Below are 12,724 nucleotides of genomic sequence, written 5' to 3' on the forward strand. Positions count from 1 at the left end.
AATTTGTAAGCCTTTGGAGGATAATAAGTAATAACCAGCATGGGCTGATCAAGAACAAATCAAGAGAAACCAATCTAATTTCTTTCTGTGACAGGGTGACTGGCTTAGTGGATAGGGGAAGCAGCAGATGTGATATGTCTTGATTTTTAGTAGGCTTTTGAGAGATTTCCACATGACATTGTTCATAAGTTCATTACTATGAGGTACATGCACAAATGGTTGAAAGACCATACTCAAAAAGTAGTTAACAATGATTCTCTTTCAAACTGGGAGGACGTAACTAGTAGGTTCCCTGGGGGTCTGTCCTGGGTCTGGTAGTGATTGTCCAGCAGATACATTCCTAGGGGTTAAAGCAAAGAAACAGTGAAAGTATATGGCAATAAAGATTGTCTCCTTTATGTCTTAAGCCAGGCATTGCTCCCTGGGAAAGGGAGGTGGGAGGATGCCATAACTTATACTGACATATGCCAACCTTTTATAAACTCAAGGTTGGATCTGTGGGAAGAACGTCTCCCTACAGAAGAAACTAACACAGTAGGAACAGGGATTCTTTGTTCAATCAGCAACTCTCAATAAGACACAATTATTTAGTTCTTAGCTCCAACACCTGGCAATTTACTGACTAGTCTTATTTTAGCAAAACAAGATTAGCTGTTTACCTTAGCTTTCTCTTAGCTGATCACTATTTGCTAGGCCTCTGGTCTCTTGACCATACTCTGGAACTTGAGTCTGGAAAAGAGCTGGCACAATCCATATACCAGGTTGTTATATAAAATGCACATGGATTTTAATCCTTCAGCAGACAATTATGAAGAGAACCCCTCAAGCATGACAGGCAGCATGGGTACTTGGCTGCAAATTTAACAAGTAGGCAATGGAGGCTGGCATCATGGGCTCATTGGAGATGAGCATCAATTATTTAAAAGTGAATGATAGACCATGGTTATGATGTGGAATGACTATAAATACCAGCTACTTATGTTTTATGTGATAGAGAAGGGGGAGCTAGTGGAGGGATGCAAAGGGAGCAGCGACATGGCCAAAATGACAGGCTTGGAAAATGATCTTTGCAGCAGTATGCTGAATGCATATAAGCAGGTCAAGATTGCATTTGTCAAGGTCAGGGAGGAGAATGTTGCAGTAATTGAGACACAAGATGATGAAAGCCTGGATAAGAACATAATAGATAAGAATGATCATACTGGGTCAGACCAATGATCCATGTAGCCCAGTATCCTGTCTTCCAATAGTAGCCAAGATGCCTCAGAGGGAATGAACAGAACAGGCAATCATTGAATTATCCATCCCATGTTGTACACTCCTAGCTTCTGGCAACCAGAGGCTAGAGACACACAGAATATGGGGTTGGATACCTGACTGTCTTGGCCAATAGCCATTCATGGACCTATCCTCCATGAACATATCTAATTCTTTTTTAGCCCATCTGTCACCCTGACATTTCATCTTGGGAGGTATGCTGCCTGCCGAGGGCCTGTATCCGAAATGTTACAGAGGCATTGTAGAGGATTATCCAGCCTTCTGACTACTACCCCATGCTACTCATCCATGTGGGCACAAATGATACTGTGAGGTGCGACGCTGAGTGGATCAAGAGTGACTACAGGGCTCTGGGAGTACGAGTGAAGGAGTTTGGAGCGCAGGTGGTATTCTCTTTGATTCTTCCTGTCAAAGGTAGAGGCCCAGGCAGAGACAGATGCAACATGGAGGTGAATGCCTGGCTGCGAAGATGGTGTGGCCAGGAGGGCTTTGGCTTCCTCGACCATGGGATGCTATTTGAGGAAGGACTGCTAGGCAGAGATGGCGTTCACCTTTCAAGGAGGGGAAAGACCCTATTTGCACACAGACTGGCTAACCTAGTGAGGAGGGCTTTAAACTAGGTTTGATGGGGACAGGTGAGCAAAGCCCACAGGTAAGTGGGGAACATGAAGACTTGGAAGATGGGTTGGAAACAAAAGGGAGCGTGGGCTGTAATGGCAGAGAGAAAGGAGTGTCAGGGCAAAACTGGGAGGCAAGATCAAACCAGTATCTTAGATGCCTATATACAAATGTGAGAAGTATGGGTAATAAGCAGGAAGAACTGGAAGTGCTAATAAATAAATACAACTATGACATTATTGGCATCACTGAAACTTAGTGGGATAATACACATGATTGGAATGCTGGTATGGATGGGTATAGTTTGCTCAGGAAGGATACACAGGGGAAAAAGGGAGGAGGTGTTGCCTTATGTATTAAAAATGTACACACTTGGACTGAGGTGGAGATGGACATAGGAGACGGAAGTGTTGAGAGTCTCTGGGTTAGGATAAAAGAGGTAAAAAACAAGGGTGATGTCGTGCTAGGAGTCTACTACAGGCCACCTAACCAGGTGGAAGAGGTGGATGAGGCTTTTTTTTAAACTAACAAAATCATCCAAAGCCCAAGATTTGGTGGTGATGGGGGACTTCAACTATCCAGATATATGTTGGGAAAATAACACCACGGGGCACAGACTATCCAATAAGTTTCTGGACTGCATTGCAGACAACTTTTTATTTCAGAAGGTTGAAAAAGCTACTGGGGGGAAGCTGTTCTAGACTTGATTTTAACAAATAGGGAGGAACTCGTTGAGAATTTGAAAGTAGAAGGAAGCTTGGGTGAAAGTGATTATGAAATCATAGAGTTTGCAATTCTAAGGAAGGGTAGAAGAGAGTACAGCAAAATAGAGACAATGGATTTCAGGAAGGCGGATTTTGGTAAGCTCAGAGAGCTGATAGGTAAGGTCCCATGGGAATCAAGACTGAGGGGAAAAACAACTGAGGAGAGTTAGCAGTTTTTCAAAAGGACACTATTAAGGGCCCAAAAGCAAGCTATTCTGATGGTTAGAAAAGATAGAAAATGTGGCAAAAGACCACCTTGGCTTAACCACGAGATCTTGCATGACCTACAAAATAAAAAGGAGTCATATAAAAAATGGAAACTAGGTCAGATTACAAAGGATGAATATAGGCAAATAACACAGGAATGCAGGGGCAAGATTAGAAAGGCAAAGGCACAAAATGAGGTCAAACTAGCAATGGGAATAAAAGGAAACAAGAGTTTTTATCAATACATTAGAAGAAAGAGGAAGACCAAGGACAGGGTAGGCCCACTGCTCAGTGAGGAGGGAGAAACAGTAACAGGAAACTTGGAAATGGCAGAGATGCTTAATGACTTCTTTGTTTCAGCCTTCACTGAGAAGTCTGATGAAATGTCTAACATAGTGAATGCTTATGGGAAGGGGGTAGGTTTAGAAGATAAAATAAAAAAAAAAGTTAAAAATCACTTAGAAAAGTTAGATACCTGAAAGTCACCAGAGTCTGCTGAAATACACCCTAGAATACTCAAGGAGTTAGTAGAGGAGGTATCTGAGCCTCTAGCTATTATCTTTGGAAAGTCATGGGAGACAAGAGAGATTCCAGAAGACTGGAAGGGGGCAAATATAGTGCCCATCTATAAAAAGGGAAATAAAAACAACCCAGGAAACTACAGACCAGTTAGTTTAACTTCTGCGCCAGTGAAGATAATGGAGCAAGTAATTAAAGAAATTATCTGCAAACACTTGGAAGGTGGTAAGGTGATAGGGAATAACCAGCATGGATTTGTAAATAACAAATCGTGTCAAACCAATCTGATAGCTTTCTTCGATAGGATAACAAGTCTTGTGGATAAGGGAGAAGCGGTGGATGTGGTATACCTAGACTTTAGTAAGGCATTTGATATGGTCTCGCATGATATCCTTATCGATAAACTAGGCAAATACAATTTAGATGGGGCTACTATAAGGTGGGTACATAAATGGCTGGATAACCATACTCAGAGAGTAGTTATTAATGGCTCCCAATCCTGCTGGAAAGTTATAACAAGTGGGGTTCCGCAGGGGTCTGTTTTGGGACCGGCTTTGTTCAATATCTTCATCAACGACTTAGATGGTGGCATAGAAAGTATGCTTATTAAGTTTGCAGATGATACCAAACTGGGAGGGACTGCAACTGCTTTGGAGGACAGGGTCAAATTCAAAATGGTCTGGACAAATTGGAGAAATGGTCTGAGGTAAACCGGATAAAGTTCAATAAAGACAAATGCAAAGTGCTCCACTTAGGAAGGAACAATCAGTTTCACACATACAGAATGGGAAGAGATTGTCTAGGAAGGAGTATGGCAGAAAGAGATCTAGGGGTCCTAGTGGACCACAAGCTAAATATGAGTCAACAGTGTGATACTGTTGCAAGAAAAGCAAACATGATTCTGGGATGCATTAACAGGTGTGTTGTAAACAAGGCACGAGAAGTCATTCTTCCAATCTACTCCACGCTGGTTAGGCCTCAGCTGGAGTATTGTGTCCAGTTCTGGGCACTGCATTTCAAGAAAGATGTGGAGAAATTGGAGAGGGTCCAGAGAAGAGCAACAAGAATGACTAAAGGTCTTGAGAACATGACTTATGAAGGAAGGCTGAAAGAATTGGGTTTGTTTAGTTTGGAAAAGAGAAGACTGAGAGGGGACATGATAGCAGTTTTCAGGTATCTAAAAGGGTGTCATTAGGAGGAGGGAGAAAACTTGTTCACCTTAGCCTCTAATGATAGAACAAGAAGCAATGGGCAAGAAACTGCAGCAAGGGAGATTTAGGTTGGACATTAGGAAAAAGTTCCTAACTGTCAGAGTAGTTAAACACTAGAATAAATTGCCTAGGGAGGTTGTGGAATCTCTATCTCTGGAGATATTTAAGAGTAGGTTAGATAAATGTCTATCAGGGATGGTCTAGACAGTATTTGGTCCTGCCATGAGGGCAGGAGACTGGACTCGATGACCTCTCGAGGTCCCTTCCAGTCCTAGAGTCTATGAATCTATGAATCATTTTGTATATGTAGTTAGAATTATGTTTTCCAACATGTTACTTTGCATTTACCAACATTTATCATCAGCCATTTTGTTGCCCCATCAGCAAGTTTTGTGAGATCCCTTTGTAACTCTTCGCAGTCTGCTTTGGACTTAACTATCTTGAGTAAATGAGAACTTTTAGTGTGGATGGATAATAAAGGCCTAATCTTAGAGATATTATGGAGAAGGAATTGGCAAGATTTAAACATAGCCTAGATGTGAAGATCAATAGACAGAATTAGTACCTTCATCTCCCATGACTGCACATACACATTGGGTATTGATACATGCATGTGGATAGTATGATACATAATTTCAGCACAGATATAAATGAATCCCTTAGAGGCAAGGCTGGAGAATCAGGGTCCATGCAAACATTTAAAAAAAAAAGACATAGATCATGTAAATCCAGCCCTTCCTCTATCTTCTTCTCTACTGCTTGTGTTATATTTTACATAGGATTGATAATATAAATCTTTTTTGGGGAAACTAGTAGCTAGTAAAATCACACTGCAAAATATAGGATTAAAACCCATAGCCACATTAGCCACAGTTTTCAAAAGATTGGCTCCTATGTGACTTAAGAGCAGAAGTCCTCTTGAATGTCAGTGATCTGGTGCTCATAAGTCATTAGGTGCTTTTCAAAATTCCACTCTGAGGTCCTTTGAAAATCCATATTTAGGTGCCTAAATAAAACTGGCTTTATTTTCAGATGTGCTGAATAAACACAAATTCCTATTAAAGTTAATGAGCCCTGCTGCTATTTTTAGAATTTAGGACCCTAACTTTAGGCATCTTGATCTCAAAATGCTAGCCCTCCAATTTATTTTGTTGGCCTTAAAAATATTTATGAGCCCATGGGACTTTATTACATCATCCCACAAAATGGTCCCAATAATATGAATATGAAGTCCAGTAAACATTGTTTATCAAATCTGGAAAGCAGCCGGTAGAGCTAGATGGGTTACAGATGTGCAGGACGTGATCATGGAAAATTCATAAAGGAGGCATGTTTTCAAAAGTTCGCATTTGGTCTTCCTTATCTTAATGAGAACTCAATACTGAAATTGCTTATAAGTTATAAAATTTGCAAAAATTCTATCTGCAGTCTTATTAGTTTTCCAACTAAATCATTATCTTCAGTAAAGAAGAGTTCCTGCAAGCAGTATTAAATATAATAGAAAAATGCCACTGTTATTTTGAGGTAGCCAAGACTGGACATGTGCAGGCTGATAAGTATAATGGTGCCTCCATTTCCATCTTTGCTTACCCTTGCACTCCTTCAAATTCAAGGAAACATCAGAGTTGTTCTTCTGCATGGTGTAACTATCGGTATATTTGAAAATTATTGAAAATGGTTTGTCTGAGTCAGCTTGATGTGTATTTGACTGAATATAATGTTGTGATCCATTGTTATTTTAATTGTCCCCCAGCCATGGTTCTCCCTCTCCCCCAAGTGTTTTCATATTTGTATTGTGAATCTGAGAGTCTATGGTTTTCTCTCAACTTTGCAGTCACCTTCTTTTCAGGTAAAAAAGACTGAATGGTGCTGTCGTTGGAGCATATCAGTATCACTCCTCCATATAATATGTCCTTCTGGGCAAGGGAGTTGCCTTCTGGGCAGAGGTCCTCAGGCTTTAAGAGATTGGGGTCAAGAAAGACTTTTGGGGGTCAGCGGACTATCCAGGAGAATATGTCCAAATTGAAGAATGTTCAATTACTTCATCTAGGAAACAGTCTGCACTCCCAGAGTGCAGACATTAATTGCTCCAGAAAACATCACAGGGAAAGTCAGAGTAATACATTTATCTTAATGGGTGCAATGTTAGCGATCTAAGGAGCCAATAGAGGACACGCAGTAAACACTCAGAATCTGGGCAGACCACCCTAAATGGTTTTATTTAAACTAATTATGGCTAAGAACCTGAAAGTAGAAATCTGTAGATAAGAAAGGGTTGGATAAACAATTCAACTGCACAGAAACTAACACGTAAAACCCTGCGGTCCAGCTATCCTGCCCCATCCAAAACACCCCCACCAAAGCTGTCCCTCTTATATAAAGACAAAATCCAAACACACATTCCATGTTAGGATGCTGAGAAATGAGTTGCAAACCCCTCCCACCACCCCATATTAAGTACACAAATGTTGGCTGCCTTATTGGTAATATGGCCTTTTATCTTGCAGAAGGGGCTCCAATAATGGGATAGGAGAGAGGCTCCCCCAAAGGATGTAAAAGGTTGGAGGTCTCACAGGAACCATGGAATCTCTGGCCAAGATTTTCAAAAACAGGCATCTAAAGTTATCAAAAGCCATATTTAGGCAGCTCCATAAGTGGCCTGATCAAAAAGTATGCTGTAGTTCCCTCTGGCCTCCCAAACTTCATTGTACTCTCTCCCCCTTGGGGAAAAATAACTAGATTTTTCTTTCATTCACAAGAATCAAGTGATTTTTTGCCAACCTCCATTAGCAATTTTTAGAAAATGGGAGCTCTTTTTGTTATAGCAATTGGAGACAAAACCAATAATCAACTCGGAAGGCTTTGGGGAGAGTTCTTTTTCCTAGAGTCACTATTGCAAGTGGGTTTGATGGGAAAGGTGGGGAGAGTTCACAAACAAAGAGTCTCTACTGATTAATATTATGCAACATGTTCCTTATGACTTTCATCCCAAAAAGTTTTAGAAACTATAGATCAAAGGATCATCTACTTGGGTTATTCTCACTCATGGAATAGGAAACTCCATCAGTCTGGACATTATTCTTTATGGGAGTGTGGGTTTTTCCTCTCCACAGAAAGAGAAGGGTATTAGAACCCCAGAGCATGAAGCTCTCCTGAAAGCCAGAAGCCAGGGGCATTAGCACCATGTTTCTGTCTCCCTCTTTCCTGTATTTGTCCTCTAAGGACAGCAGCCAGTCAGTACACATCACACTGCAGGGCAGTGGGGAAAGAGCGCTACTGATGCTTGTATGATCAGTATGACAGGGTTCTTTAATACTCGTGCATTCCATATAGGATCTTGCCTTTTAAACATACAGAAGACCCATATGCAGTAAACTGTTGACAACTTTAGCTCAGAAGGATGAAGGGGTGAGTCTGTCCTGCCATGATTTAGATGCTTGTGGTTTGAGGCAGTCTAAATATTTCAAGTATGATGCTGCAAGCATGAAATGATCCCTTCCAGAACAGTTAGCCAAAGGGGCTGTTGTTACCGAGTAGCACATTCATTTTCTTCTGTCACTGAAATTGAGTACACCACCTCTCCAGAAATCCATCTCCTTGCTATCTTGGAGAACAAGACTGTAACAGGAACTTCCCCAGGGCTGCCTGGTTGTTCCTTCAAATGGTCTCCAGTAGATTCTGAGTTTGCTATGGATTTTTGTTTGCTGGTTTTGTCTGAGAGAGACGATAGAAAAGATTTCAGAATACAGATACTATATCACAGACATTGTGTAAGGCAAAAGTGTATGTGCTAATTCAGTTATTCTCTATGGTACATTTTCCAGGCTTTGGGTAATGTTTTCAAAAGAGTTCAAAGGTCAGATTTGTAAAGGTATTTAAGTACCTAAGGTGCAGATAGGCACTTAACGGGATTTTCGAAAGACCCCCTCTGCATCTTTAGGCAGCTAAATACTTTTAAATATCTGGCCTTAAATACTATTTTCAAAAACATGACATAACTCCTTAGGCCCAGATTTTTAAAGGTTACAGTAAAAGCTTTTTTAGCCAGCATGTTGAGGGAATAGGAGGTGCTAGTAAGTGGAAAAATTCCAGTTACCTAAGAGGAAGGGAGTTTGGGGGCCGGTGAGGGTTTGGAGCAGAGGCACGGGAGGGTGTGTGGGGTGCCAGATCCAGGGGGTGCTCACCTTGGGTGGCTCCCCACAAGCAGCGACCTGTCTCTGCTGCTCCTAGGTGGAGGCATGGCTAGGCAGCTCTGCACGCTGCCCCCAGCCTGCCCTGAGCACTAGCTCTGCAGCTCTCATTAGCGAGGAATGGTGCCTGCAGTTTCACTCCTAAATTAGTTAGACATTTCAGTGCTGAGCACAGCAACGCCTATATACCTTTTAAAAATCTGGGCTTACGCGGCTAGCTTCACAAAGGGGACCTAGGTACTGCAGCACTTTTCATCCTGCTTCAGGACGATATCAAATTTCAAAATCTCAGAATTGCCCACAAAGTGAAAATCAAACTTTTTGACTATCTCTGTTAAAACTACACACTGAGGTTACAAACCATGGACCATATTTGAGATCCTTATTCAGATTTAATTCAGTCCTGAAGCAAAATTTTATTCACTTCAGGAATTTGCTTGAATGAAAATTGTGTAAGGACCTTCAGGATTTGGTCCCACACATTAAATAAATAAACAATAAAGCTGTTACAAATAATATCCTATGCTATGACAGACATTTAAAAAGTAAATATAAAAGTATTCTTCACTATTTATAAAGGGCCAGATCCTCAGCTTGTATTTAGTCAGTGTCACTCCATTTACTTCAGCTGAGATGCACTGTTTTACACCAATTGCTATCTTGCCTGCTGTCTGTATACTTGCTGCTGCATTTTTCTCAGCTTGATCTATTGATGCTATACAACTTAATACAGAGATTGAAGCTATAAAACTATTGTAATATGGCAAATCTTTGCTCATAAAGAAAAAGTAACGTCCTGTGACTTTTCCTTGCTTTTTTATGAAAATAGTTTGACAGCTTTCTCCCCTTTTTATCCTGCGATAAAGCAGCTATAGTTCATGGGAATGAAAAAGCAACACATTTCAGGATGTCAAAGAAAATAAAGAGTAAATTCCACGTGAAACCGCTAGGGTTTTTTTGGAGTGGTGCTGGCAAGGTGAGGGAGGATTCATCTGACCTGCTGAGATTCACGAAGAGGAGCATTCAAATGGACGTTGAGTAGGTTTCTTCTCAGTAACACCTCTGAGATTACACATAAAAAATTAATTACTTTTTCTTTGTAAAACAAACATAATGTTTTAACTCTGTATCTCTCTAAGCATGGCTTGAGAGGAAATGTGGGTTGGGGAAAATTAGTTCTCTTATTTCCTTGGGGGATTGATAGAACCTACACCAAAATAAAAAGAAGAAAAAGAGGTCAGGGGCCACTTTCTGAATATAAAATCCCTTTAAGGTGACCTAAGTTGGATACCCCAAAATCGAAACTCAGTATGGGTTTAATGTGATTTAATATGGAATTTAATGTAGTTTCAGATTTCCTTTGAAAAGTTTGCACTGCTCTAATCAGTGTTATGACTAAATGTGCTAAAGGATTTTTCCTATTGCACTAACCAGTTCCTATGTGACATACACTGACAAGGCTACTTCAGAATTGCTGTGCGCCGTGTTAAGTTACCAGCTGGCTTTAAAAAATAAAGTTTGTTTCACTTTCAATAACTGATGGTGTGATTAAACCAGCATCAGTTTTTGCCTCTAGTTAAATGTGCTCTGTACATTTTCAACCAGACCATTTTCTCCAAAGGCCCCACAACAAAATTGCTTAAATGAACAGTTTTGTTCAGTATTGGACTCATACAAGCTTTCTGTACTGCATACAGAATTATGCTAAGTAGAAATAAAGATTAATGACAGAGCTGTAAATATACCCTGGAGGGATACGTGGCAAAATATTTATAGCTTTATTATCAACCTCTTCAATTTTCTATCATCGCAACAACAATTGTTGCCAGCTGGAGTGTGTTTGCTTAAGCATTTTATACTCAGGTATAGATCTTTGCTGAGTACATTCTAAACACTCCTTTTCCAAAGGATTTGGGTTACATTGAGTAGTAACCTATTCCTTTCTCTTTGGGTAAAACTGAGCAGGTAAGCACTGGAAGTGAAAAAATGTAGATGAAATGTTTACTGCTTTGTATTTGAGGGGCTCTATAACATTTTGCAATATAGTTTCCAAAAATTCAGGCAGAGCAGATAGATTCATCTCCTTCTTCCATTTCTCTTTGAGGTAAAGGGTCAACAGACAACACTGAGCTACCTGAGACATATATTTCCCACAAAAAAAAATGTGTTGACATAAATATCTTGTGGATATGGTTTTCTAATAGAAAACCTGCCACAGATAACTGCAAATTGGTCAACACCCCACAAAACTACAAACAAAAGTTACATACTCACTGTAGAGTCAAAAAGGTACCATAAGAAGAAAGGTAATTCCAAAATAACAATATATGTACTCCAACCTAAATCTTCTTCATAGGCTTGACTAATGATGCAATTCTTTTCCCCATCCTAAATCTTCTCCCCACACACCTGCTCCTTCCACCAGAAGACTATTCTCACTTCTTTAATATTCAGAGTGGAGTCCAAAGAACCATGCTGGCTAAAGTGAGTCAGCAGTAGTTAACAGGCAGCTCCCTGCACAATTCCAAACCCCACTGAGATGGTGAAGCGAAAGGAAAATGTTGCCATCTTTGTTATATGGCTTAATCCAAGGTTCACTGATGTCAGCTGAAAAACCCTGTGTTGACTCTGGTAGTCTTTAGATTTGCCCATAATGATCAAGATATCTGTGTGGGACTTTGTGCATATCAGATGGAAAAATATGCGGCATGATCATAACTATCTGAGATACACAATGTCTTGTGGAACTTCCAGGGAGCACAGCCATTGAACCACCCTTAGATAGTATAGACATTATTTCCCATCATGATCTGCCCAGTTCCTCTGGTTAGTGCAAAGGAAAAGCAGGGCCATGGCCCCTTCTGCTCTCTGCTCCTTTTTGAATGCTTGTAGTTGGTGCTAGCTTTGGGTACTCCTATTGTCCCACTAAGCCTTTTTCCTTACTTTGCACCCGCTGTTCGTGGACTGGATAAATCTGGCCTGTATTGTGTCTTTATTCCTATAAAATATAAATAACTAGAGTATCTGTCCTTAAAGGCAAAGGGAATCTGTTTTATTAAACAGAAGCAGAAACAAGCTGTGCATTTGGAGCTTTGCCTCATTGAAATGATTCCATTCTCTTAATGCTGCCCTCTTAAAGGGAGCATCAAAAAAGTGCAAATTGATTAAAAATATGTGTATTTTTAAATGTGATCCATTTTCAATGACTGAAAATATGTATATAGGGTCTATTTACATAGAAAATGAAATTCTGGACTGAGGTCAGGCTTGCCAAAATTTGTCTATGGAGCTATTACAATACATTGAATATACAAGTTGGTAACGATAATGGAAATGTTATTTCGGTCTTGACTACTGCTACTGGAAACAATGGCAGTGGATGCTGATAATATTCTTTATCTTTAAAACAACTGTGGGTAATTCTTCCTAATCCATAAGTATCTGGATAGCTAGAGAAAGCTACTGTGTACCAGATGTGTGTTAACTGCTAATCTTTTACAGCAATGATCACAGGCCAGTTTGCTACACTTATGGTGCCTTAAATAGGAAAATCCATTGGCTACAGAGCTGAGCCTATGTGATAGCCTGGCCTTGTGCTCTATTTAGTCCTACCTCTGACAAAACCAGGACAGAAAGGAGAACTGCCATTTTTGATGGTGTGGCTTAGCCATTTAATATCAAACTTTTATATAACAAGATCCAGAGAGAAATTAAATTTTATTCAGCTATGGACTGCCCAGTACATCTTTTGCTTTGTAAACACTTTATTATGATGGGAGGGAATCAAGATATTTAGGGACTATAAGCTCTCCACTGAGAACTTAAGCAAAACCTGTGCACTCGAGAGACAGATCCCATGTATTGTCATATTTCTTTTGAATAGTTTAGTGGTAAATGCTGGCATTTGAAAATCAGTGGGACTTGGACCCCTCCCTCC

This window comes from Gopherus flavomarginatus, chromosome 1 (genome assembly GCF_025201925.1).
Source record: "Gopherus flavomarginatus isolate rGopFla2 chromosome 1, rGopFla2.mat.asm, whole genome shotgun sequence".
Classification (NCBI taxonomy): domain Eukaryota; kingdom Metazoa; phylum Chordata; order Testudines; family Testudinidae; genus Gopherus; species Gopherus flavomarginatus.